The sequence below is a fragment of the Arachis hypogaea genome, chromosome 11, assembly GCF_003086295.3.
Source record: "Arachis hypogaea cultivar Tifrunner chromosome 11, arahy.Tifrunner.gnm2.J5K5, whole genome shotgun sequence".
NCBI classification, from domain to species: Eukaryota; Viridiplantae; Streptophyta; class Magnoliopsida; order Fabales; family Fabaceae; genus Arachis; species Arachis hypogaea.
Window position 1 is genome coordinate 107,183,478 of NC_092046.1, and position 5,213 is coordinate 107,188,690.

General features: G+C 40.1%; 1 non-coding gene across 1 annotated transcript; it reads left to right on the forward strand.

The window, feature by feature from the left end:
• Positions 1–1,200: 1,200 nt before the first annotated feature.
• Positions 1,201–1,308, forward strand: LOC112725650 (small nucleolar RNA R71). The gene has a single exon (XR_003164743.1). It is a non-coding gene; the product is annotated as a small nucleolar RNA R71 (small nucleolar RNA).
• The last annotated feature ends 3,905 nt before the right edge of the window (positions 1,309–5,213 follow it).

Sequence of the window (5,213 nt, forward strand, 5' to 3'; positions counted from 1 at the left end):
AGTGGCATGAGGATTATACTTGACCCCAGGTCACACAGAACCTTCTCAAAGGTCATGGTGCCTATGGTACAAGGTATTGAGAACTTTATAGGATTCTGTCTCTTCTGAGGTAATCTCTGCCTAGTCAAGTCATCCAGTTCTTTGGTGAGCAAGGGGGGTTCATCCTCCCAAGTCTAATTACCAAATAACTTGGCATTTAGTTTCATGATTGCTCTAAGGTACTTAGCAACTTGCTCTTCAGTAACATCTTCATCCTCTTCAAAGGAAGAATACTCATCAGAGCTCATGAATGGCAGAAGTAAACTCAATGGAATCTCTATGGTATCTGTACGAGCCTCATATTTCCATGGTTCCTCATTAGGGAACTCCTTGGAGGCTAGTGGACGTCCATTGAGGTCTTCCTCAGTAGAAATCACTGCCTTTCCCTCCTCTATGCATTTGGCCATGTGAGACATGTTTATGGCCTTGCATTCTCTCTTTGGGTTATCTTCTGTATTGCTTGGGAGAGTACTAGGAGGGAGTTCAGTAACTTTCTTACTTAGCTGACCCACTTGTGCCTCCAAATTTCTAATAGAGGACCTTGTTTTAGTCATGAAACTTTGAGTGGTCTTAGTTAAATCAGAGATTATGGTTGCTAAATCAGATTGGCTCTGCTTAGAATTCTCTGTCTGTTGCTATGAAGATGATGGAAAAGGCTTGCTATTGCTAAACCTATTTCTTCTACCATTACTGTTATTAAAGCCTTGTTGAGGCCTCTGTTGGTCCTTCCATGAGAGATTTGGATGATATCTCCATGAAGGATTATAGGTGTTTCCATAGGGTTCTCCCATGTAATTCACCTCTTCCATTGCTGGGTTCTCAGGATCATAAGCTTCATCTTCAGATGAAGCTTTTTTTGTACTGCCTGTTGCTGCTTGCATTCCAGACAGACTCTGAGAAATCATATTGACTTGCTGAGTCAATATTTTGTTCTGAGCCAATATGACATTCAGAGTATCAATCTCAAGAACTCCTTTCTTCTGATTTGTCCCATTATTCACAAGATTCCTTCAGAAGTGTACATGAATTGGTTATTTGCAACCATTTCAATGAGCTCCTGAGCTTCTTCAGATGAAGAGATCCTCCAGCAGAGCTGTCCAATGACATCTTGGACAGTTCAGATAGACCATCATAGAAGATACCTATGATGCTCCTTTTTGAAAGCATGTCAGAAGGACACCTTCTCATCAATTGCTTGTATCTTTCCCAAGCTTCATAGAGGGATTCACCTTCCTTCTGTCTGAAGGTCTGGACTTCCACTCTAAGCTTACTCAATTTTTGAGATGGAAAGAATTTGGCCAGAAAAGCACTGACCAGCTTTTCCCAAGAGTTCAGGCTTTCCTTAGGTTGTGAATCCAACCATATTCTAGCTCTATCTCTTACAGCAAAGGGAAAAAGCATAAGCTTGTAGACCTCGGGATCAACCCCACTGGTCTTGACAGTGTCACAGATTTACAAAAATTCAGCCAAAAATTGATGACGATCTTCCAATGGAAATCCATGAAATTTGCAATTCTGTTGCATCAGAGAAACTAGTTGAGGCTTAAGCTCAAAGTTGTTTGCTCCAATGGCAGGGATAGAGATGCCTCTCCCATAGAAGTCGGGAGTAGGTGCAGTAAAGTCACCAAGCACCTTCCTTGCATTGTTGGCATTGTTGTTATTTTCGGCTGCCATGTCTTCTTCTTGTTTGAAAATTTCTATTAGGTCCTCTCCAGAGAGCTGTGCTTTAGCTTCTCTTTGCTTTCTCTTCAAGGTCCTTTCAAGTTCAGGATCAGCTTCAACAAGAATGCCTTTGTCTTTGCTCCTGCTCATATGAAAGAGAAAAGAAGAAAGTATGGAATCCTCTATGTCACAGTATAGAGATTGGCATTCAACTTGCCAATAATGCAAGGAGATCATCACCCTTTCACTAGAAGAGTCAACTTTGATCAAAGGTTGGACCAAGTCCTCATGGACATCTGTGTGGAAGGAGCTCAATGGAAGAGAGACTCAAGAGACAAGACGGTTCCATTGAGAAGGCCTGACCTCAAACTCGTGGCTAGGAGATGGTTGGAGTTCATCAAACGCTCTGTCATTTCTACTAGCAACCAGTCAAAAGTTACTGTAGACCGGGCCATCATGATCCATAGTATCATGATTGGTGAGGAAGTAGAAGTTCATGAGATCATACCTCTAGAACTCTACAAGGTGGCGGACAAGCCCTCCACTTTGGCAAGGTTAGCCTTCCCTCATTTCATCTGTAACCTATGCAATTCAGCTGGAATTGTCATAAAGGAAGACATCCTCATTGAAGAGGACAAACCCATCACTAAAAAGAGGATGGATCAAACAAGAGAGCACACTCATGGACCTCAACAAGAGCATGAGGAAATTCCTCATCAAGAAATCCCTGAGATACCTCAAGGGATGCACTTTCTTCCACACAACTATTGGGAGCAACTTAACACTTCTTTAGGAGAACTGAGTTCCAACATGGGGCAACTAAGGATAGAGCACCAAGAGCACTCCATTATCCTCAATGAAATCAGAGAGGACCAAAAGGCCATGACAGAGGAGCAACAAAGACAAGGAAGAGACATAGAGGAGCTCAAGCACTCCATAAGATCTTCAAGAGGAAGAACTAGCCGCCATTACTAAGGTGGACCCGTTCTTTAGTTTCCTTGTTCTTATTTTCTTGTCTTTCGATTTCCATGCTTTATGTTTTATCTATGTTTGTGTCTTTATTACATGATCATTAGTGTCTAGTGTCTATGTCTTAAAGCTATGAATGTCCTATGAATCCTTCACCTTTCTTAAATGAAAAATGTTTTCTGAAAAAGAAAAAGAAGTACATGAATTTCGAAATCTATCTTGAAAATAATCTAATTATTTTGATGTTGTGGCAATACTTTTGTTTTCTGAATGAATGCTTGAACAGTGCATATTTTTGATACTGTTGTTTATGAATGTTAAAATTGTTGGCTTTTGAAAAATATTATTGATAATCTGAAAAATCATAAAATTGATTCTTGAAGCAAGAAAAAGCAGTGAAAAGCTTGCAGAAAAAAAAAAGAAGAAAAGAAAAAAGTGGCAAAAAAAAGAAGGAAAAAGAAAAAAAAAGAAAAAGCAAGCAGAAAAAGTCAATAACCCTTTAAACCGAAAGGGAAGGGTAAAAAAGGATCTAAGGCTTTGAGCATTAATGAATAGGAGGGCACAAAGGAATGAAATCCTGGCCTAAGCGGCTAAACCAAGCTGTCCCTAACCATGTGCTTGTGCCGTGAAGGTGTCAAGTGAAAAGCTTGAGACTGAGTGGTTAAAGTTGTGGCCAAAGCAAAAAGAGTGTGCTTAAGAGCTCTGGACACCTCTAACTGGGGACTCTAGCAAAGCTGAGTCACAATCTGAAAAGGTTCACCCAGTTATGTGTCTGTGGCATTTATGTAACCGGTGGTAATACTGGAAAACAAAATCCTTAGGGTCATGGCCAAGACTCATAAAGTAGTTGTGTTCAAGAATCAACATACTGAACTAAGAGAATCAATAACACTATCTGAATTCTGAGTTCCTATGGATGCCAATCATTCTGAACTTCAAAGGATAAAGTGAGATGCCAAAACTGTTCAGAAGCAAAAAGCTACTAAGTCCCGCTCATCTAATTGGAACTGAGCTTCATTGATATTTGAGATTTATTGTATATTCTTATCTTTTTATCCTATTTTGTTTTTAGTTACTTGGGGACAAGCAACAATTTAAGTTTGGTGTTGTGATGAGCGGATAATTTATACCCTTTTTGGCATTATTTTTACATAGTTTTTAATATGATTTAGCTACTTTTTTTTATATTTTTATTAGTTTTTATTCAAAAATCACATTTATGGAATTTACTATGAGTTTGTGTGTTTTTCTATGATTTCAGGTATTTTCTGGCTGAAATTGAGGGACCTGAGCAAAAATCTGATTCAGAGGCTGAAAAAGGACTACAGATGCTGTTGGATTCTGACCCTTCTGCACTCGAAGTTGATTTTCTGGAGCTACAAAAAACCAATTGGCACGTTCTCAATTGCGTTTGAAAGTAGACATCTTGGGCTTTCCGGAAATATATAATAGTTCATACTTTGCCTGATATTTGATGGCCCAAACTGGCGCTAAAAGCCAGCCTAAAACTTTCTGGCGTAAAACGCCAGAACTGGCACCAGAATTGGAGTTAAACGCCCAAACTGGCACCCAAGGTGGCGTTTAACTCCAAGAATGGCCTATGCACGTGAAAGCTTCAATGCTCAGCCCAAGCACACACCAAGTGGGCCCCAGAAGTGGATTTATGCACTATCTACGCTTAGTTACTTATTTTCTGTAAACCCTAGTAACTAGTTTAGTATAAATAGCACTTTTACTATTGTATTCGTATTTAGAGCTGAGACCATTGTTCACGTTTTGGAGGCTGGCCTCACGGCCATGCCTAAACTATTTTCACTTATGTATTTTCTACGGTGGAGTTTCTACACCCCATAGATTAAGGTGTGGAGCTCTGCTGTTCTTCATGAATTAATGCAAGTACTATTGTTTTTCTATTCAATCACGCTTGATTCTATTTTTAAGATACTCACTCATAATTCAATCTGGAGAATGATATGATCTGTGACACTCATCATTATTCTCAACTCTATGAACGCGTGCCTGACAACCACTTCCGTTCTATTTGAGCTCAACGTAGTCATTGGGCGATAGCTTGAGTGCGTATCTCTTGGATATCTAATACACGGACCGAGTCTGTGAGATTAGTATCTTTGTGGTATAGGCTAAAACCAATTGGCAGCATTCCTGGGATCCGAAAAGTCTAAACCTTGTTTGTGGTATTCCGAGTAGGATCTGGGAAGGGATGACTGTGACGAGCTTCAAACCTGCGAATGTTGGACACAGTGACAGTATGCAAAAGGACAAGGGTCCTATTCCGACGCTAGTGGGAACCGACAGATGATTAGCCGTGCGGTAGCTGTACATGGTATTTTTCATCCGAGACGAGAAATCCGACAGTTGATTATCCGTGCAGAGATCGTACCTGGTATTTTTCATCCGAGAGGATCATACAGCTTGCCATGGAAGGGAGCACACATGGTTGAAAGAAGGAAATAGGAAAGAAGAGGTTCAGAAGCAACAAAGCATCTCCAAACGCTTATCTGAAATTTTCACCAATGAATTAC